This window comes from Zingiber officinale, chromosome 7A (genome assembly GCF_018446385.1).
Source record: "Zingiber officinale cultivar Zhangliang chromosome 7A, Zo_v1.1, whole genome shotgun sequence".
Classification (NCBI taxonomy): Eukaryota; Viridiplantae; Streptophyta; class Magnoliopsida; order Zingiberales; family Zingiberaceae; genus Zingiber; species Zingiber officinale.
The window spans coordinates 75,871,666-75,895,468 of NC_055998.1; the positions used below are offsets into that span (position 1 = coordinate 75,871,666).

The window sequence follows — 23,803 nt, forward strand, 5'->3', positions numbered from 1 at the left end:
TTATCATTAATTGTTAATTTTTTGAAAAGTCTCTAATGGATTTGATATTCTATTGTGATAATAAAAATGACATAGATTATGAAATATGTCATCCATTTTCAATATTTTCATGACATAATATTCACGCATATAACATATTATCATAAATACACATAAAAAGTTTTAAAATAGAAATTAAAGTGCTAATCAATAATTGTCATTAATTTTCCAATCCATAAGGCTAATAAATTTGTCACATCAAAAAATATCTATATATCAATTACAAATGTACCCAATGTATTTAGTTTAAGAACTAGTAAAAAATTAAATCTCTTAAAGCAAAACATAACTAAACTTGTGGTGCATCTTCATTCTTCAACCATCACATCTTAAACAAAATCCAATATTCTTGTCACCTACAATAAAAATTCATATATTTGTGTAAAAAAAATAAACTTAAAAAAACATAAACTAAAGAAATTAAAATTTAATTCGAACTTGTGAATATTTATCAAATGATAAGTCGGGAAAGCTCCACAGCATCAAATATAATTGGTTTTAAAAGACACTAACATTTACCTTACTATTGTGCCACAAGACTCCAAATGCACCTAGTAGAAGTCTTCTTCATTAGCCGTCAACTACAAATATAATTGATATTGGTTTTAAAATGTGTCATAACATGATGAACATATACAATAAATAGTAGTTAATTAAAAAATTGCACATCATACCAGATGACAAGGTCAAGCTATCATTCCTCCAAGTACATCCTCAAACTTTTGTAAAAGATCATATGACCTAATCAAACTTTCTTCCCATTCTAGGACAACTAGAACTTGTATTTCACACCAATTTGGTCCCAACACCTATCTTCCAACTTCAGTATTTGGTTCCATACTACGAACAACTCCTTTTGCCACAATTTTCATCGAACCAAATAGACTTTTTATCGAGACAGAACATCCAATCTAACAATGCAAAAAGAGAAGATTATGATGAAAACAAATATGATATACCATCAGCAACAACAATTATGCTAAATAAGATTATACGTTATTACTCAATCTAACTGAATTCTCAACTTCTCACAATAAGCAGCAATACACATACACGAAATCAATAACTAACTAACTCAAGATAATTTAATTTCACACAAAAACATATATAGCTTATAAGAAAGCAAACTCTAACTTATCAATACAAGTGAATTGGCAGTAGAATGAAATTTTTGCAAAAAATGAACAAGACCTAAAAAATCTCACACAAAAACATAGCTTACAAGAAATTAATAAATGGCTAACTCAAGATAATTATAATCTCACGCAAACCACATCAGTAGCTTACAAGAAAGCAAACTCCAACTCATTATGGCTCATAAAATAATAAATAATATCAAAATAAACAACAAAAAACCATTTACGCATCTAACTTATATTCTTAACCCCAAGACCATGCCGAATCAACAAAGTACTAACTCAATATAATAATAAAGTAATAAAACTAGATAAAGACTTTACCTTTAGAGATAAACTAACTGGATTATAAAGTAATGGACTACTAGATGTTGTTGTGTGTTGTATACTGTTTTAATTTGAATCAAGGTTTTGGTTTGATTGATTGTAAATCTTTGATTCTAACATTGCAATGTGTTGGCCTTGCTTTCTAACTTGTTCATCCATTTTTTCTTACTTTGTCTTTTGCTCCATCACTATTCTGTTACATGTACTACGGCTTGGAACTTCTCCCCATAAATCAGATGGGTTAACACCATCACCAAACATATGTACTCAGCCTGGTCTATCTGGTCCAATGATTTGAGCAAATATGTCATTTTGACCAACTTGATCATCCTCATCTTCAGGAAGTTGATTTTCTAGTTCTTTCATTATAGCCTTTACCAAAAAATCAAAAGTCATAATTTATACATAGCCATGATGAAAACAAATATCTTTGAAAGTAATATAATTGAAGTTTATAATGTAACTTGCCAATTTTTCTGCCACAATGTTGCCTGAGGGGCTTCCATTAGCATGAGTGAAGCAAGCATGGAATAATTCAACTCGTGATGGATCCTATAGGACGTGTCATACCATCACATTGGATCTTAATACATGGCAGCGTACTCGATTAACCCCAAATGTCTTTCATAAATGTAGGGCCTCTAATTTTCTTCTTAGCATCAGGAGATTCACTTTCTCTGTCTACATATAAAAAAAAAAGAAAAATAAATGGTTGAATAAATATAGTAAAATAATTTATTACATTTACCTTGATCAAATTCTTCATCCATAAAATTATTTTCAACAATATGATTTGAAGCTTGTAACTCAATGTCTTTCTGATTTGAATCTTCATCTATTTGGTTATTTGATGCACCTTGAATGTTTTGACAATCTGTACAAGTATTGTTAGAACAAATTATAAACAACTTGAGTTTTAAATTATAATCAAGCATATTCTAAAGTAAATCCTCATACTGAAAATTGCAAGTTATGTTAAAATAAGTAAGCCTCATAATAGCTAATGAATAGTACAATATTGATTAAAATGTGCAAAAAAGAAAAAAAAAATCACAGATTAGGGATGGGACATTAAAAAACACTTATAAATTTTAAAGCACTTGAGCTAGTAATAAAAGCACGGATTAGAGATGGGACATTAAAAAACACTTTGAGATTTTAAAACACATGAGCTAGTAATAAAAGATTGATGCAAATCAATTGATGCAGAAGGGTAAAACTGTGTAAAAAGATTGATGCATAGAAGGGTAAAACTGTATAAAAAGATTGATGCAAATCAATATTTCTGGTAATTTGATCCATAGTATTCAAATAAAATATTTTTATATCTAATACCTTGTACATCATTGTATTGCTGATTTGAAGTTTTATCTATTTGGTTATTTGATGCACCTTGAATGTTTTGATAATCTGCACAAGTATTATTTGAACAAATTATAAACAACCTGAGTTTTAAATCATAAAAAAGAGAGTTCTGACCTTTTCTACTAGTTACCAAGTTCTCAATTTCCCTTGCATGATAGACTTGAATAAAGTGTATAGAAAATAAAAGAAAAAGTCATATAAGAATTACACAAAAGAAAATAATAGAGTGTTGATGTATAAAATAAGATGTTACCTTTTTTTTAGAGTTTAGAGTTGTGTAATTGCCAATCAAAATCTGTGGCTGAGTATTTGCCCCGTCTTGAAGTTGAAAATGAGGTTTCCCATTATTTTTACTTTTAAGGGTCATTCCTATCAAAGACAAGTTATATAAGATAAATAAAGAATCAAATAATCATTACACCAAATTATATCAAAACATAATATTTTGAAACTACTGGAGTTTGTTGCATGTGCATATTACTTGTAAAATTGCAACTGTGTGAATTTGTCATAAGAGACAAGCAATCTCAAACTGATGGATGAATAGGAATGATATATTACTAACAAGATCAAGAACCATCTAAGGACCAAATTGTCTGAGCCACATTAATAATGAATTATCTGCTATATTAGATGTACCGGACAGCTTGAACTTTTCAAATATAACACAGAGAAATCATATTGAAAATAGAAGGGCAACTAAGGCCTTTAGAGAAAAGGCACAGACTTATGTATTCCAACTTCCAAGTTTAACTAAAATAAACTAATAACCAACACGGCATCATATAAATAAAAGCCTGTAGCACAGGTGCGCTAAAGTTAGCTACAATATGGATGTTTCGACTCTCATCCTGATATGCAGCTAAAGTGAGCATAATAACTCCCCTCCCAACCACACACGCCACCTCTAGTTGACAAAACATATTGTCTCTAGCCCATAATCCAACCCACTTAGCCTAATAAACACTGGAACAAGGGCCAGTGTAATACCACTTGTCATAGGGAAATTCATCAACCAACCAAATTAAGTATCCACTGTCCATTCCATCAATCCATAAATCACCACCTCTCTTGCCAATGTAGAACAAAAGGGAATGAAAATCATTAAGCATGCAAAATAAACTTACAAAATTAGGATCAGATTTGTAAGTATTAACATAAAGAATCTTTGAAGAATCTTTGTTTCCTTACTATAAGATTAAGAAGGAAATAATTTACTAATTCGAATGGAATAAAACAAATATGTTATTTGTTGTTTAATTTAATTTGTAGGTCTTGCTTATAACACACGCCAATAATAATAAACTAAAAGACTTTAGGTAGGAACAAGCTTTCTCTAATTAAATGAAGAAGAAAGCCTTTGTTCATCCAAAGAGAAGGGCGAAAAAAGAATAAGCAGATGGAAAGCAAGGAAAAGTAGTGAATGACATCATTAGTTCGTGTCAGCCATCTCAATACTCTGTAACTACTTGGTGGTGGTGGTGATAATAATCTAATAGATTGTTTGGGAACTGAGTCTTGATTGGTTTAAAAAAAGGCTGTTAATAGAGTTCAAATAGATTATCTAATAGATTAAAATGTTAAATAGATTGATAGGCAGTGGCCATGTCAAGCCACTGCGTGCAATGTGACTATTACAACAAGAAAGACTAGCCATGAAACAAGAGAATCCCAATGTCAAATTCACACCGTTGTAATTTTACAAGTAATATACACATGCAACAAACTCTCGGAGTTTGTTTCATATATTTTTATATCTAATACCTTGTACATCATTGTGTTACTAATTTGAAGCTTCATCTATTTGGTTATTTGATGCACCTTGAATGTTTTGACAATCTACATAAGTATTGTTTGAACAAAATATAAACAATTTGAGTTTTAAATCATAATATAATGTCCATTATTCCTTCTCAGCTCAACAATATAACAGAAATACACTAGATATAACAATACACTAATGTAGCCTAGATATTTTACTAGATACAATGTCTTCTTATAAATATTAGAGAGCTCAATATCACTGAATGTATCCTAGAAATACAATATCCTATAAATATCAAAGAGCTCAACAGAGATGCAATATACTAATGTAGCCTAGAAATACACTAGATACAAAAGCTCAACATCCCATAAATTTTGTAGCCTAGATATTTTACTAACTAATGTCTTCTTATAAATATCATTAATCCTTCTCAGCTCAACAATACAACAGAAATAACAAAGAAATCAAGTCAACAAAAGAAGAGAAGAGAGGTAGATAGACTGAAATAAATCTTAAAACTTCCTTCAAACTGAACGTATCAAAGCAAGATGTGGTTTCACAGAAATTAATAGAAATCACCTAAAATCAACAACAAAGAAACCTATTTACCACCAAAAATCACAGAAAGAAACAAGAAAATCTTCAAAAGAAACAAGAAAATCTTCAAAGAAACAAGAAAATCTTCAAAAGAAACAGAGCACATAAATACTTAGCTTGCAACCTAGGGCTTGCAACCTAGGGCTTGCAAACAGAGAAATCTTCAACCTTGGCATCACAAACGACGAGGAAGATGGCGGGGCAGACGACGTATAGACACTTGCAACCTAGGGCTTCTGATCACGAGACGCTAGAAGAGGAAAGAAGAAGGCTTCGGTGTGGCAGACGGCGGGGCGGATGGCAGGGAAGACGGCAAGGCAGATGGCGCACAAGGATGTCGAGGGTTGGGGGAGGATCGGGCAGAGACGTCGAGGGTTGGGGGATGATCGGTAGAGACGTCGAGGGTTGGGGGAGGATCGGTAGAGACGTCAACGGGAATAATCGAGAAAATAACATAAAAAGGTTCGACGGGTGAGAATTTTATTGGAGGGAGTGAGGAAAAAAATTGGCGCGCGAGTAAAAAATATTACATGACATTAATTAAAAGTGTCATAATAATATACTTAATATGATTTTAATTTTATTAATTTTTTTTATTTTTAATCAATGTCATGACATATATAAATCAACTACACTTTTAAATAAATGTCACGAAGAAAATGTCAGGAAAGCCATTTTTTCTTGTAGTGAGATTAAAGAAAGAGATTAGATCTCTTTCCTTATTTGTAGATTGGAAAGATATTTTATTTTTTCTTTGAAAATTATTCACATGATGAAAAATTAAAATTATAGAAATTTCTTTTATCAACCATGAAGGGATTTTAAAGGGAAATTTTATTTTTTAAAATTTCCAAAGACAAATAAGGAAGTTTTAATTGTTGATTAAAAATTGTCTTATTTGCTCTCCATGAGGTGGCCAGCCATGATTAATTGATTAAGAAATTTTATTTAATTTTTCTTAATTAATTGTTGTCAAGGAAAGTTAAGGAAATTTTATTATAAATAAATTTCCTTATTTGCCAAAGCCAAGGAATATAAAAGAAGGGGTGGGGGTGCCTTCATGGGTTACAACCTCTATTATTCTCTCCCTCTTTTCCTTGGTGTTGTGGCCGGCCAACCTCTCTCCCTCTCTTCCTCTTTGTGGTGGCCGAATCCTTCCTCTTGCTTGGAGTTCTTGTGGTGGCCGGATACTATTTGGAGAAGAAGAAGAAGAAGAAGGAGAGAAAGCTTGCATCCCTTGGAGCTTGGTTGGTGTTTTCTTTTTCTCATCCTTGGTGAAGCTCTTTTGTTTTGGCCGAACCTAGCTAGGAGGAGAAGAAGGTGCATTGGTGGTTTCTCATCTTGGAAGATCGTTGCTCACACAACGTCCGAGGTTAGAAGAGGAATACGGTAGAAGATCAAGAGGTCTTTCTAGAAGGTATAACTAGTAATTTTTCCTTTCCGCATCATACTAGTTATTTTTGTAAATAATACCAAATACAAGAGGCTTACGATTCTAGTATTTCGAATTTATTTTCGATGTAGTGTTCTTATGTTTATTTCTTTTCCTTGTGATTTGATTGTTCCTTTCGGTTAACCTAAAGTTATTTTAGGAAATTAAATATTAGCTTTCCATAAAAGGTTTTGTCTAGTCGGTGGTGGTTGCTCCCATATCCAAGAAGGTCATGTGTCTCGCCACGTCAGTACTGGGAACCAATTATGGAAATTAATATTTAATGGAATTAATAACTTAAGGTGATTTGGGTCAAACGTGTTAAGTTTCGCAGGAGATCCAAGTCAAAACCTAAAAGAACAAATAGATTAAGTTTTGAATCAAACGTGTTAAGTTCCGCAGGCGATCCAAAATTTAATTTAAAAGAACACATGGTAGCTAGGAAAAGGTTCAGACCTTTGTACAAAATTTTTGTACAGTGGAACCTCTAGGTTTTCTGAGTAGCAACCAACACGGAGGTCATCGTCATTCATCGAAGCTAGTGCTCATCTTCGTAGATTTCAAACAAGATCATTTAGTATTCAATGTAATTCCTATGCATGCAATTTATGATTGACTCATTGTTAATTTGAGTTGGTTTACAAAATCAAGTGATAATTACGTTTCCACTCATCATTTGTACGGTCCAATCAAATCAATATTCATCAATACTATTATATACATCCCAACAAATGAACTAATCATCATTCTATCATGATTTCTTTAATTAAATGAACTAATCATTTAATAAAATGAACTAATCATTTTTCATGTATCATGTAGAGTATCATTCATATAAACATGCCGCATATTGTTAACATATAACAAACAGACATGAACTAAATGAACTAATACTGTTCATACATAAAGATAGTAATAATAACAGAACTCTTACAAACTAGATAGGTTGACACCACTCCCACTAAGACAGACACTAGTGTACTAGCCAACATAATCCCCTTCAACCTGGACTCATTTGAGACAATCTCAGATAGACCAACTTCAAGATTTTCAATTTGATCTATCATCGAAACTTCTTCAGAATCCTCTTAGATTTTTCAGGATCCTTCTCTGGATCCGTCTCAAATTCTTCAAGATCTTCCTCTAGGAACTCATGGTGAAGTGGCTCCACACACAACTATGCATATAGGGTTCTCCCTTTGGAGAGCCTCCATATCTAGTGTGCTACCACCTTAGGATTCTCCAGCAGTGAACGAATCAACATCCAGATCCTGTAATTATCCAAGATTGAAAACTCTTCTTATTCGAGTTTCCAGGACTGGTAATCATCCGTGTCATTTTTAAATTAAAATTAAATAAGTTAGTACAAAACCAACTAATCGGTACAAAACCGGCTTAATTTAATTTATATAGGCATAGAAGCAACATTATTAATCAAGAAAAATAAATCTTCTTGATTTTCAGGAGTCTAAATCAACTGATCCATTTGATCGGTTGATTGGGAATCTAGATCCTGAGCTCTGTCCAATGTCCTCATTAGAACTAATCTAACTGGACTAGGATTTCTTACTTATGTTTTGTTAATCTAAGCCCATTTAAGTCACTCTCAAACTTATTAATCAAACTCAGGTTCCTTTGATCAAACCAATGTCTATTTGATTAAGTCTAGCATATTAGAACAAATCTAATTAGTTTAGTTAAACCAACTAATGGTTTGAACTAAATCAAGGTCAAATTGGGCCAAAATTGTCTGATTAAACCAACATGATCAGTCTGATTCAGTGAACCAGATCTAGTTTAAGTCCGACCAAAAAGTTTAAACTCATCCCAATTAATTGAGGCAATTAATAATCCCAATTATAATTAATTTCACATGCATCAATTAATTGAAACGTAAGTTTAATAACACAAACTTAATCTAACATAAAATAATCAGACAATTTCTCAAACAGTAAGGTTGACGAACAAAATTACTATTTGACCTTTATTTTTTCGCTATGCCACACGCCGCCTCCACACAACCATGACAAACGTGGTTGTCAGCAACAAAGGTCAATCACCGACCTACAACGGCGGTCGCTGATCCTTTTTGCACCGGATACTGATTGCCCTTGGCCCGACAACCGGCGTCTTCTGTCCAACGCCGAAGAACGCCCGCTTCTTCCACCGAAGCCACGCCCATGAGCATGTCGACGCCATTTATGTCACCCCATGCAGTGGCATGGTTGCCGACTACGACAATCAACTGCCGATTTTCTAGCATCGTTTCTAGCGCTAGCAGGCCAAGAACACCTATGACTATCCTCCCGGCTTGGTCGACGATGTTTACGACCATTTCTATGTGACAACCACGTGGTCGGTAGCAGTCGCCGGTTCTTTCTGACATGGTTGGTAGTGTTGGATCGTGATGTTTCGATAGAGGGGGGTGAATATCGATTACGAAAAATTCTTCGATAAGAGTTAAACGCAGCGGAAAAATTAAGCAATGTTAACACAGACCAATTTTACTTGGTTCGAATCCTGTGTCGACTCCTACTCCAAGGCCCGCACTCTTTGAGTGCTTTCGGTGGGCAATCACTAGCAATTCAAAATTTATTACAAACTACGTACAGGAAATGCTAATGAAAAAGAAATACCGACAAAGGAATAAATCAAAAAGGAGAATTGTGTTGTCGGAACTTCGTTAGCGTCGCAGGAGTGCAGAGCAGCAGAGCAAGCAGTAGAAGATCTTCTTTTCAGTTGTTATTTTGAGCTCCACCCCTGACCCTCCTTTTATATGAGGCTCGGGGCGCCCCGGATCCCTTCCGAGCGCCCTGGTGAGACGTGGCAGGTCCAACCAGCGAGCTCCATGTGGTGACGCCGTGATAGGATGAAAATTGCCTCTCGGGCGCCCGGACCTCCGGGTGCCCGGACCACCTTTCTCCAGGGACCATCTTTCCTGTAAGACAAAGTTAGTCCGAGGCAAATAGATAATGTATATCCTGCAAAACAAAGTGTCAGCGCAGTTTATAAGTTCAGTATAAAAAGTATAACTTAGATTCCGTCTTTCAGAGACCGGAATCTAGTAACGATCTTGACTTAGATATCCGAAATGGATCTAAGCTGGATCGACGCCTAATGTTCCCTTCCCGGGAACGCATCCTCACAGTCACTCCCTTCCAGTGACTTACCTTCACTCACCTTCCAAACGTCCGGTCAGCCCTTCGACCCGTCTGGACTTCTCGCCAACCGTTCGGTCAGCCCGTCGACCCACTTGGACTTCTCGACAACTATCCGATCAACCCATCGACCTAGCTGGACTTCTCACTAAGCGTCTGGTCAGCCCGTCGACCCGGTTGGACTTCGTGACAGACATCCGGTCAGCCCGTCGACCTGTCTAGACTTCGCCTGCACACTCGGTCAGAGTGTTAGATCACGACAAACCTAACTTAACCTGATTTATCATTCATCAAAACATGAGTTAGACCGGTAATGCTAACCACACCAACAATCTCCCTCTTTTTGATGGAATGACAACCTGGTCAAGTTGGTGAAAAATATACGAGTAAAAAAGCCAGCATGATTTTTAAGGTTTAAGTTAGTTTTTAAATTTGACATTTTGTTTCTCTAACTTAACCACCTATCCCTCCCCCTTTGACATTCATCAAACAAGGACATAAGTCAACCACTCAAAAATATAGAATATAGACAAAGTTAAAATGTAAGAAATGATGTCAAGTTACTTGGGGGAGTTTAAACTTTTAAAGACTTGTTTAAAGCATTAGCTTTTAGCTTTTAGAAAATAGCTAAGTTTTGCAAAAGTAGCTAATTGTAGCAAGATAACTTAGTGATGAGTTAGTATATTTTGAGTAATTTAAATATAATTTTTGCAAAATTAATTTAATTTTCAAAGATGAATTTGCAAACTCAAAAAGAATTTTCTAATCAGAAATTTGAAAAGCTAATTTTCAAGTATAAGTGTATAAGTTTCAAATTTTAAGATCAAGTTTTAAATTTTCAAAATACGTTTCAGTTTTGAAATATTTTTCAAACATAAATTTTCAAAATCAAAATTTTAAGGCTAAGTTTTCAAAACTAGATTTATCAAGAAAATTTCCAAACATAAGTTTTAATGTTGAAATACTTTTCAAACCTGAAAAATCAAAGATTTCAAAGCTGAGTTTTAAAAGATATTTACTTTTCAAAACTGATTAAAACTGAGTTTGAAAATCTACTTTTCAATACTGATTGAGTTTGTAAAAATTTTAAATTGAGAATCGAAATTTTAGAAAAGGTATTTTGTTTAAGGTGGAGAAAATAATTTTGGTGCTAAGTGTTGATTTAATCCTCCCCCTAAACCTGACATCTAAAATAGCTGTCTAACCAATTAGGTACTTACTGACTATCAGAAGATAGCAGCTTTCACTTGGTTAGTCAAGTTAAGTTCATTGTAATCAATTAGCGGATGACTAAACTGAATAACTTAACTTGATCACTGCATGTTTGGTATTTAACGCCTAGACTTATATTGATGCACTGACATAAGCATCTTAAGTCCAGGCAATTAGCCTATACATCTCACCCCTTTCTATGTTTGTCAATCACAAGCAAGGTAAACCTAGAGTGTTAGTGAGATGCTCAAATACCAGTCCTAGGGGAACATGATTTCTAGGGGATTTTTTTAGTCTAAGGCTAAAATTGTTTTGAAATTCTAAAAGTAGGAAAAAAATTTTAAAAAAGGATAAAACAATTTTAACCTAGAATTTAAAACAGTCATTTTTAAAATAATTTTGAATTTTGAAAATCCTAGTCTATTAATTTAAAGCAGAATCAATCAAATCTGAAGGGACAATCAATAGATCAAGATGTACTATAAGATCTGTAACAGTGTCATAACAGAGTTATATAACAAATATAACTACTGAGATGATGAAGGAGGTGGTCCAGAACCCAGAGAACGAAGTAATGCCAACAGCTCAGTATGTCGGGTCCGGTCATCCTCTCGTATGTTTCGTCGCAAGTCGGAGATCTCCTACCGCACATCTCATTGTAAGTCAGAGACCTCCTGTCGCACCTCTTGTCGTAAGTCGGAGACCTCTCGCCGTATGTCTCGATGAAACTCGGAGGACTCCTGCTGGAGGCTCGACATCGCTCTCTCTAGTCCGGATACTTGATCGGCTAGAGTGCGAGGAGCGGGACGTGGGGCTCGAGCTGGTGCTGGGGTAGGAACTCATCCTGCTCTGCCTCCTCTTGCTGGGCATCTGGGTCAGGCTGGTGCTGTGCCCCCCCCCCCTCTGCCAAGTCATGATACCCTCACCATCTATATGAATACTAACTAGGGAAAAGTTTCTAGCTCCTATAACGTCAAACTTGGTCATATAGCGGATGTCACCTCTGGTGACATCAATGCCCAAAGAGGACATATATGCTGTCAAAATGTGACAGTAGGGCATATGAACTCGCTCGCTAGTCACGTATCCAGCCGAGTAGATAATGGTGGAAAAGATATGTAGGCTAATGTCAATATCTAACCTATGACATAGGGCATAGAGGAGAAAAGAGTGGAATGGGCGCATCATCGCGATGTCGCGAGTGCTCAGTGGTAGAATGCAAAAGACTAAGACCCTATAAAGGGTGTAGTCCTGGACTCGAAGGGTAACTGACCTAAACTGGGTCACAGTGGGTACTCGCTCGCCCCTAAAAAAATACGAATAAATCGTATCAATAGTAATATGCGAGTAGGGATCTCCAAATGGTAGCTCCCTGGGAGGATAGCACTGAAAGGGACAGGTGGATGACCGTACATCCAAAAAGTCCTGGATGGTAGTAAGGGATAGCGTGACATTAGTGACAGCTGTTGTAACACCCCCACCCTCCTCTCTACTAGTCTGTGAGGGTGGGATGTTACTGTACTATTAACTTTACTTAACTACTGTTGCTCACATGCTGATAATTATACTTATAACTCTTTACAAACTTGAAACATGCAATAAGTAACAGCTGGAAACATAAATAACTCGTCTAATACATTCTACTCAATTATTTGTTCTCAACTAAAACTATATATATTAATATGAACATGCTAAAACTATATATTAATCTGAACATGCATGCAACAATAATACAACTTAGATAACAGAACTAATGTGTATAGCAAATAAAAGGAAGAATTCTAAAACTTAAAATATTCAATGAACAAATCCAGCAACATGAAAGAATAATCCCAATAGTCTAAATACAAAATCTTAATGAATTCTTAAGCAAAATCCCAAGGCTTCCATAGTCCAGACATCACACATCCATCCACACCTCCTTGTCGCCTTCCTTCACTATAGCTTTCCTTTTCCTTTATCTGCAGTAAGAGGAAATGCAACTATAAGAAGAATGCTTAGTAAGCGCTATCTAACTCACAAAACTCGAATATGCATCTGAACAGGAAGAAATCTAAGAACTGAATGCTTTAAAAGAAATACTACTCATGCTCATCTAATAACAAGGAAATCAAAACAGACTGAAATGCTAAACATGTAAAGTTGCTCATGCTCATCTAATAGCAATAAGAAAATCTAAACATGTAAGAATAAAAGAACTAAGCTTGCTGAATTCACTACAAGAAAAACCCTCATAGACATCGGTGGAACAACAACGGTTTTAAGCAAAACCCGATGTATTTGAGTATTTTACACCAGTTTTTCCAAAAATCGATGTCTATGAGCGCAGATTTTCGCTCATAGACATCGGTTTTTTAGCCAATGTCTATAAGCGCCTTTTTTTCATTAATAGACACCGATTTTAACAGCGGTTTTTAAAACCTGGTGTCTATGATAAATAAAATAATTTAATTTTTCCACCAATACTTAGCCAAAATTTACAACACTTCACTCTTCCCTCCAAACCTAAACCTTCCTCTTCCTAGATCGCGTCATCCTTCCCCTTCCTAGATAGACGCCCCTTCCTCTCCCGATCAGAATCAACACACGACTCCCTCCCTTGTGAGGTCTGCGGAATGCCCTGCTTTCCAAAACGACCACATCCATATCCTCTTTCCCCTTCCCTTCTCCTCTCCCTTCCATCTTTGCCCTCTCGCGGGTTGCTCCATCTCTTAGGGTTTCTTCTCCTCATGCTTTCTGGTTTCTCCGTTGATTCGTTGGTGGCCTTTTCCCCGGAAATCATCTTGATTCCGTTGCTATTTTCGCTGCTGGTGCTCGGATTTGGCTCCTCGGGGCTGCTCCTTCGTCGTCTGCACTCATGGCGGCTCTCGTCAAACGCGTAGGTGATCCCTCGTTGATCCTTGTATGCTTAGCTTGTTTCTTAGTGCTTTCTTGGAGGAAATCGATCGGCTTTGGGCTAGATCTGTTGGGATTTTTTAGTTCCTTGTTGGAATTTCTTCGCGCTGGTTGTTTGGATGGCTAGACTTTCTTTTGAGGGGTTAAAAGCTTGTTAAATTAAGGTGATGGTGTAGATCTATTAATATTTTTTAGTATTTACTTTTATTCTTGGTTTTGACTTCGCTTCTCAGGTCAGAGGTACAAATCTTTGATTGGTTTTGCTTCTGCTTCATTTTTTTTAGAGGGACAATTAGGGACCTTCAAGGTGACGCAAAGGCAAAGCAACCCTCCAAAATAAAATTTTGCAGCTTGTTGATTGCAAGACAGTACTAGCGATTTGAAATTTTGATGGATTACTAAGTTGCAAGACGAATCTTAGAAGGCTTGTTGAACTTCTGGTTGATGTATTATTGCTCTGGTGAATGTTCTCTAGATTAGCATATTATGTGGTCTTCGATAATAGGATGCTAATAAGTATAACGCCCATATAAAAGATGATTCATTAGTTCTTGCACTGCAATATATTTTCTAGTACGCATAGTTCTTCAATTTGAGGAAACTGGTGTAATGTCTTTTACATGTTAAGATTAAGTTTTGATATGTTCCATATTAGTATAGCCCATGAGTTTTTTCTTATGCCACATGATATCAGAATGGAGTGCTGTTTACTAGTGGAGAGGATCGCTGTCTCAGTGCTCTGGGGATATGAGAAGTGGGGAAATCGCATATAGCTTTGAAAATGCACATTCAACTCGGGTGAAAGGACTTGTTGTTTTGAAAAATCGAAGCAAGTCCGAGACTTCTGATGAATCAAATCTGATTGCTTCTGCATCCTCGGATGGTATGATACGCGTGTGGGATGCTAGGATGACTGCTAAAGATAAACCAAATCATTTGGCTGAGGCTGATACGAAATCTAGACTAACTTGTCTTGCTGGTTCATTTAAGAAATGTGAGTTATAGGAGCTTTCTGCTTTATATATATATGTTGGAGTGTATACTGAAAGCCTAAGCTTTGTAAACATTCATTATGAATAAAGAATCACATTTGGTCAAATTATCTACATTTGTTTGTAGTTGTTCAATTAATTTATATTGTAAATAATATAGTATGTGGTGTCACATGCAGAAGATGATGTTATCAGTACCTTATAAATTATAAACAGTAGCTCACGACCAAAATGGAAAGGAACAAACCATTAGTAGGTCGTAGTGTAATTAGGTATTAGTTTATCTTGACTATATAATTACACTAGTACACTTAGAGTGTAATGAGTAGGACCATTTGAGGTCGTTTCTTTTATACTGACTTTATAAAGAAACAAAGTCCTCGGTTATTATGGAAGTGTGTGCTCTTAATCCTAATATAATAATAATCACATATATTTGATATTTATTTCTTTAATTTATCTATGGGTGAGATTTAGTTCGATGAATCAATAAGCCCGATAAGTTGGGAAATGGTATCACTTATAGTGTGTGTTGTTGATTATAGAAGGAAACTGTGTCCTAGAGATACTAGGTTGATAATGTCCTCAAGAGGAGCTCATAAGGATTGTCATGTTAAACCCTGCAGGTGGACTTAGTCCGACATGATGATAAGGTTGAGTGGTACTACTCTTGGACTAAGATATTAATTAAATGAGTTGTCAGTAACTCACTTAATTAGTGGACATTCGATATCTTAAACACAGGGAGACTAACACACTCATAATAAGAAGGAGCCCAAAAATGTAATTTGGGATTGATGCGGTAGTTCAATAATAGTTCTCTAGTGGAATGAATTATTATTGATAAAATTAAGTTGTGTGTTCGGGGCGAACACGGGATGCTTAATTTTATCGGGAGACCAAAACCAATTCCTCCTCTCGGTCCCTATCGTAGCCTCTTATTTATAGAGTACTATACCCACCTATACCCACCCAAAGGGGGCCGGCCAAGCTAGCTTGGGAACCAAGCTAGGGCCGGCCGACCCTAGCTTGAACCCAAGCTAGAGGGGTCGGCCATATTAAATTAAAAAGAATTTTAATTTTAATATTTATTATGTGGAAGATATAATTTATTAAAGAGAATTAAAATTAAAATATCTCTCTTGTAAAAGATCTACAAAAGATTAAAGAAAGAGATTAGATCTCTTTCCTTATTTGTAGATTGGTGAGATATTTTAAAATTGAAATTATAGAAATTTCTTTTTATCAACCATGAAGAGATTTTGAAGAGAAATTTTATTTTTAAAATGTCCGAAACAAATTAGGAAGTTTTAATTTGTTGATTAAAACTTGTCTAATTTATTTTTTGGTGGCCGGCAATTATAGTTTAATTGGGAAATTTTATTTTATTTTTCTCAATTAAATCATGTCAAGGAAATTAAGGAAATTTTATTGTAATTAAATTTCCTAATTTGCATAGGCCAAGGAATATAAAAGAAGGGGTGAGGGTGCCTTCAGTGACAACCTCTTTTGTTCCTTGGTTTGGCCGGCCATCATCATCCTCTCCCTCTCTTCCTCTTGTGGTGGCCGAACCTCTCTCTCCCCTTGGAGCTCTTGTGGTGGCCGGATACTACTTGGAGAAGAAGAAGAAGAAGGAGAGAAAGCTAGCATCTCTTGGAGCTTGGTTGGTGTTTTGATCTTCTTCCTTGGTGAAGCTTCCTTATTGTTGGCCGAACCTAGCTAGGAGGAGAAGAAGGTGGTTGGTGGTTTCTCATCTAGGAAGATCGTTGCCCACACAACGTCCGAGGTTAGAAGAGGAATACGGTAGAAGATCAAGAGGTCTTTCTAGAAGGTATAACTAGTAATTTTTCCTTTCCGCATCATGCTAGTTATTTATGAAAATAATACCAAATACAAGAGGCTTACATTCTAGTATTTCGAATATGTTTTTCGAAGTTTTGTTCTTTTGTTTTTTTTCCCTTGTGATTTGATTGTTCTTTTTGGTTAACCTAAAGTTATTTTAGGAAATTAAATATTAGATTTCTATAAAAGGTTTTGTCTAGTCGGTGGTGGTTGCTCCCATATCCAAGAAGGTCATGTGCCTCACCACTTCAGTACTGGGAACCAATTATGGAAATTAATATTTAATGGAATTAATAACTAAAGGTGATTTGGATCAAACGTGTTAAGTTCCGCAGGAGATCCAAGTCAAAACCTAAAAGAACATATAGATTAAGTTTTGGATCAAACGTGTTAAGTTCCGCAGGCGATCCAAAATTTAATTTAAAAGAACACATGGTAGCTAGGAAAAGGTTCAGACCTTTGTACAAAATTTTTGTACAGTGGAACCTCTAGGTTTTCCGAGTAGCAACCAACAATATATATATATATATATATATATATATATGCTTTTGTTATCTTCTTGCCATTAAACATTACTGCTGTGACATCATTATTCAATCCTTTTTGAAATATTTGTGCAAGGTTACTAAACCTATAGGTTCATTGCTAATGATCTGGTTGTTCAAAGATTCAGTAAGTCCCTATATATGTTAAGGGAAATTTCATTTTACCATCGAGGTTTGATTGCTTTTTAAAAATGCCTGCTATAATTCTAGGATTTTCAAAATACCCTAGGATATGAAAAGTCTTGTTATTTTACTCTTTCACCAATGAAACTGTTAAATAACAACAAAATGGTGACTTGGTAGTTTGTGGTTGAAGTGTAAAATGATCATAGACTCAAGAATTTTCAAACTCTAAGGGCCTTTTGATCATCTTAAATTTCTGCAAGGCATTTTGAAAAAGTAGGTAAAAATTTTAGGGATTAATATGAAGATGTTGAATATTTACTTGCATTATATATCACAGTGCTCTTTGTAATAGTCTGCAGTGTGTAGAAAACTAATTGTTCATACAAGAAATGTTTGAGATATTTCTAGGCCATCAACAAAATTAAAGATCACCTTTCCTATCATACTAAAAATGTATTTTAGAAACTGCTGAAAACCACATGTCATAAAAAGAGGGAAAAAGATCACATGTCATATTTTCTAGGCCATCAACAAAATTAAAGATCTTGCCGTAAGCATAGAGGGAAAAAGTCTTGAAGAGAAGAAATCCTTGCTGGCTAAATGTGAGCTACTACACTTTCTTCAAAGTTAATTGGTGGTGAGAAGGAATTTTTTGCAAACATGGTTGTGGAGGCTATCCTTGCAATTGGCAATGATGATAGGCTTAATTTGATTGGGATAAAAAAGGTTAAGCTTGTATTTCTAACATTCTTAACCAGTTCAGTTGATTTGGATTTCATATTACAGTTTTTATACTTAATGGTAGATTGGTAGTACTTGTATACTGCCCCTGTGTTATGTGACGCTAACTATATAGATTTACCATTTTTCAAGTGAAGAACTATTTTCACAAATTTGACTGACTTTGATATTGCCCAACGCTAGCAATGGCGGCGGCGGCGGAGGCAGCAGTCGACGAGGAAGAAGGAGAGCAGATTGTGTTGTTCACTGCTGTCGGTGAATAGGGTTTGATTTCTTCTCTTCTGGAGGTGTCCACCTCTCGATCTCTCATTTTCGTGTCGACCACAAGTTCCCACCTCTCGATCTGTTTCTTCTCTTCTGGAGGTGTCCAGTGTAACCTCAGGGTTTGTTGTTGTTCGAGCTGATGCTTTCTCTAGATTTCGACTGTATTTGTGTGGCTAATCACAGTGATTTTGCAGAGTGAAACAAATCTTGTGCTATAATCTCTCTTGTGGTTACCAAAAGATTCCTCCTTTCAGCAACAATCATTTATATGAATCCTTCCGGGACTTCATCTAAAGACTTCTTTTTTCTAGTCGGCAACATTAATCTTTCACTAATACAGGTTTTGGCATATTGTCTTTCTTTTCTGCATCAAAATCATTTATTTGGTCACTGTCAGTTCCTAAATTAGGCTAGCTTCACTCAAAAAATTATATCATTTCACTGCATATTTTTTGGTTCTGTTCTATTTGCTCAACTGCATTAGATCCCAATAGAGCCCAGTGCTCTCATGGGCTCCATGTAAACAAATATTTCTTTTTCTTTTCCAATTTGGAGCTAGTGTGCTATTATGCTTTCATTTTGTTTGAAGAAAGCTATACTAAAAACAGGGCAACCTATTAATCCTTCATGTCTTTTTCTTGCTATGAAGGGCTTCCCCTCTGAACGTACTACAGCATGGACTCCATTAAGGAAAAATATTATGGCAGCAGGTGAGTCTCTCTCCTACAATATAGTGTGGTCCTATGTGGTTGTTTACAAGTTAAGATTCTCAATTAATTTAATCTCTTTTTTCAGTGGTTATTGCCTTCTTAACTTTGCCAAATGTAGATGTCAAGCTGCTTCTAATTTATTGATCCTACAGTGATTAGACCAGGTTTCTAGCTTATCTGTTTGTAGACTTTAAAACATTTTATCCAACTTGCTGATGCACCAATCAAACTTTAAGACATCACCATCTTATGAATTCTTTAAAATGTAAACTGTGTTTTATATGTTTTCCTTCTTTTATTCTCCAATCAGGATTGAGTGTAGATTGTTTAAGGATCATATGCAGAACATGTCTTTGTCTCCTCATGCTGGTCATGGGATTCCTACACAGTCCTTTGAGGAAAATCAAGGGGGTAGAAATTAATAAATGCTAGGAAATAGGTGATAGTATTGGAAATATGTTGTCAACATGTAAGTTTTTTTGCTTCTTTTCTTACCTTTGTTGAAACATGGTTGTATTTTGATGTGGCAATACAATTCCCACTGATTATATGCATGAAGGGCCTTGAAAATGTATAATGTGGAGGCGGGAAGGAAAGGAAAAAAAACAACCAACATGGGTAGTTGTCAAGGTATGTCCTTTTGATTAGCAACTGTTTTAATATCCTCGAAGGAGTTATTCCAATATTTCTTTTCTAACATAGGCTCCTCAACAACCGGATGTGGAGTAATGTGGTTTTTATATCATGCGATATATGAAAGATATAATTGAAAATTTTGGAGTCGACTACAAGGATTCACTTCCAGCAATGGTAATAATACAATATCTTCCATTTTGCATATAAGCCCTAAAGAAAATTTGTTGCATTTTCCAACACTACTTTAGTATCATATTCGTTGCTCTAGTTGTTGCGCTTGGGGTTTATGAATCCAACAAAAAGTGCTTTGGGATTTTCTTGATTTTTTTAAGAGACCTTACCGTTCAAAGATTCCATTGGTCAGTTGCATGCACTAAAGACAGTGGGACAAGAATACATATCCTCTCTTGTTTCCCTATTTCAAGTAATTTCTATGTGATTAATTACCACTTCATTCTTTTATGATATGATCTACACATGCACATTATAAACAATATACAATAAGCAATGATGATATATGGTGAATTTACTTCTTTACTTATTTCTTGTTTTACTTGATGTATTATTGAGCATCCTCATTGTTGGTTGCTACTCGGAAAACCTAGAGGTTCCACTGTACAAAAATTTTGCACAAAGGTCTGAACCTTTTCTTAGCTACCATGTGTTCTTTTAAATTAAATTTTGGATCGCCTGCGGAACTTAACACGTTTGATCCAAAACTTAATCTATTTGTTCTTTTAGGTTTTGACTTGGATCTCCTGCGGAACTTAACACGTTCGACCCAAATCACCTTAAGTTATTAATTCCATTAAATATTAATTTCCATAATTGGTTCCCAGTACTGACGTGGCGAGGCACATGGCCTTCTTGGATATGGGAGCAACCACCACCGACTAGACAAAACCTTTTATGGAAAGCTAATATTTAATTTCCTAAAATAACTTTAGGTTAACCGAAAAGAACAATCAAATCACAAGGAAAAATAAAACAAAAGAACACATCATCGAAAAACATATTCGAAATACTAGAATCGTAAGCCTCTTGTATTTGGTATTATTTCCATAAATAACTAGCATGATGCGGAAAGGAAAAATTACTAGTTATACCTTCTAGAAAGACCTCTTGATCTTCTACCGTATTCCTCTTCTAGCCTTGGACGTTGTGTGGGCAACGTTCTTTCGAGATGAGAAACCACCAATCACCTTCTTATTCCTTGCAAGTTTCGGCCATCAAAACATCTTCTAGGATGAAGAGGTTCGGCCACCACCACCATGCTCCAAGGGATGCTAGAAACGAGGCTTGCTTTCTCTCCTTCTTCTCATTCCTTGATCCGGCCATTAACAAAAGCTCCACCAAGAGATAAGTTTCGGCCAACAAGAGGAGAGGAGAGAAATAGGGCCGACCACACCACCAAGGAAAAGAAGGAGAAAAATAGAATAGAGTCGTTAGCCTTGAAGCCTCCTCTACCCCCTCTTTTATAATCCTTGATCCTGGCAAATAAGGAAAATTTAATAAAAATTTCCTTAATTCTTTTTCCATTGAAAAGGAAAAATTATTTAATTAAAATAATTTTCTTTCTCAATTTTATTTGGCCGGCCACATAAAAGCTACAAACAAGGAGAGTTTTAATTAATTAAAACTTCCTAATTTGTCTCCAGAAATTTATAAAATTTCTCCAATAATTTAATCCGTTCATGATTGGTTTATAAAAAGGAAATTTAATAAATTAAAATCTTTCTTTTAAACATGTGGATAAAAAGAAAGTTATCTCTAAAAATTAAAATCTCTTTTAATCTACAAATAAGAAAAGATATCAAATCTTTTCTCAATCTAGTTATGTGATTATAGTTTAAGATCAGCACTAGCTCAGTTTTAGCTCAGTTTCAGTTACAGTTTCAGCTTATTTTCTCCTAGTTGATATCATGAGATAGCTCCATGCTTAGATTTTATTATGCATGCCATGTTTCAGTGTTTATGCCATGTAACTCCAGTATGCCATGCTTTAACAAATTCAGTGCATGTTTTCAAATAGCATTCTTTAAAAACATGTTTGCATCGTTGCATGTTTTAGTGAGGTAGATGGTTTCTTACTAAGCTTAAAGCTTACAAATACTACTTTTTCCTTATACTGCAGATAAGGGTAAAGGAAAGATGGACTAGCAGGGGAAGCTGGAGGTCAATGCAGTGATGGTGTGTGTGGCAGGAACCTGGAATGAAGATCCTTAGGGAGTTTAGCAAATTAAGAATTTAGTTCCTTGTCTTAAGATACTTTTATGCATTTCTAGTGGTTTAAATGCTATGAACTAATAAGCTTTGCACTATATCATGTTAGAATACTAGTTAATAGATATTAGAACGTTTTCCATGCATTCTATAACTGTTGTGTGAGATTTTGGCACGAACAAGTGCTGAAATCAGGGGTTCTGATTCAAAATCAGAAACCCAGACCGATCTACAGATCGATCAGGACTGGGCTGTGCCACTGGATCGGTCAGCCGACCGATCCAGAGCCTTCTTCCGTGCCAGTATCAAGCTGGATCGATCATGGGATCGATCCGACAGCCCAATCGATCCATGGATCGATTGAAATGCCTGATTACAGTTAGTAGGACATCCAAGAGGCATAGATTATCTTCCCTAGCATGTGTACAACTCCTAGATACACCTAGAATATTAAGTTCAGATTTTCCAGTAATCAGTTTAGCAAAATTTTAATAAATCCAGATTTCCGCAATAGTAATTTAGCACAGCATAATGTAGCGATCGGCCTTACAGCTTAGTTAGTAGAAGGCGGGTCGTTACAAATCAACAACACACACTATAAGTGATATCATTTCCCAACTTATAGGGCTTATTGATTTATCGAACTAAATCTCACCCATTGATAAATTAAAGAAATAAATATCAAATATATGTGCTTGTTATTATATTAGGATTAAGAGCACACACTTCCATAATAACTGAGGTCTTTGTTCCTTTATAAAGTCAGTATAAAAGGAACGACCTCAAATGGTCCTACTCAATACACTCTAAGTGTACTAGTGTAATTATATAGTTAAGATAAACTAATACCTAATTACACTACGACCTTCCAATGGTTTGTTCCTTTCCATCTTGGTCGTGAGCTACTGTTTATAATTTATAAGGAACCGATAACATGATCTTCTGTATGTGACACCACACACCATGTTATCTACAATATAAATTAATTGAGCAACTACATTTATCATAAATGTAGACATTTGACCAATGTGATTCTTATTTCTAGATAAATGTTTATACCAAAAGCTAGGCTTTTAGTATACACTCTAACAATCTCCCACTTATACTAAAAGACTAAGCTGCCATATCTGCTGCCATACATCTGATTCCCAACCCTTCAACATGCCCATCAAAAGCTCTTGCCTTAAGGACCTTAACCTGATGCAATCTAGGCAGCAACAACTTCTCCTCGTTTATACGATTTCTCGTATTGGGTGGTACTTGCGCTCTATTGTGTTTACTTGCCTTATAGACTTATGGTTTCTTCGAGTTTGCTACTGCACTAACATTATTACAATAAATTGTAACAATCTTTGGACAAACCAGAAATCATATCTAAGTCTATCTTGAGGTTATTGAGTCATTCAGCTTTTATGGCTACCTCAGAGGCTTGCCATATACTAAGCTTCTATGGTGGAGTCCAGAAAAACACCTATGCTTATCACTCTTCCATAGTTATGACTTTACCTCCTAAAGTAAACACAAAATCCCGAGGTTGACTTATTATTATCCCTATCCGATTGGAAGCCAAAATCCATGCAACCCACTAGGACCAAATTAACTGCCTTGTAAGCTAGCATATAATCTCTAGTGCCTCTAAGGTACTTCAATATATGCTTTACTGCATTCCACTGTCCTTGTCCAAGGTTACTTTGATATCTGCTAACTATGCCCTTGGCAAAACAGATTTCTGATCTCGTGCATAGCATATATTAGGCTTCCGATAGCCGAAGCATAAAGAACTGCCTTTATTTCCTTT

General features: G+C 35.5%; 2 long non-coding RNA genes across 2 annotated transcripts; both read right to left on the reverse strand.

Moving 5' to 3' along the window:
- Nucleotides 1-246: 246 nt before the first annotated feature.
- LOC122000190 lies at nucleotides 247-939 on the reverse strand. Its single transcript, XR_006117012.1, has 3 exons — nucleotides 714-939; nucleotides 559-620; nucleotides 247-395 (listed from the first exon to the last, which is right to left on the reverse strand). It is a non-coding gene; the product is annotated as an uncharacterized LOC122000190 (long non-coding RNA).
- A 1,311-nt stretch (nucleotides 940-2,250) lies between these two features.
- LOC122001453 lies at nucleotides 2,251-3,092 on the reverse strand. The gene is made up of 3 exons (XR_006117374.1): nucleotides 2,982-3,092; nucleotides 2,838-2,912; nucleotides 2,251-2,376 (listed from the first exon to the last, which is right to left on the reverse strand). It is a non-coding gene; the product is annotated as an uncharacterized LOC122001453 (long non-coding RNA).
- Nucleotides 3,093-23,803: the final 20,711 nt, after the last annotated feature.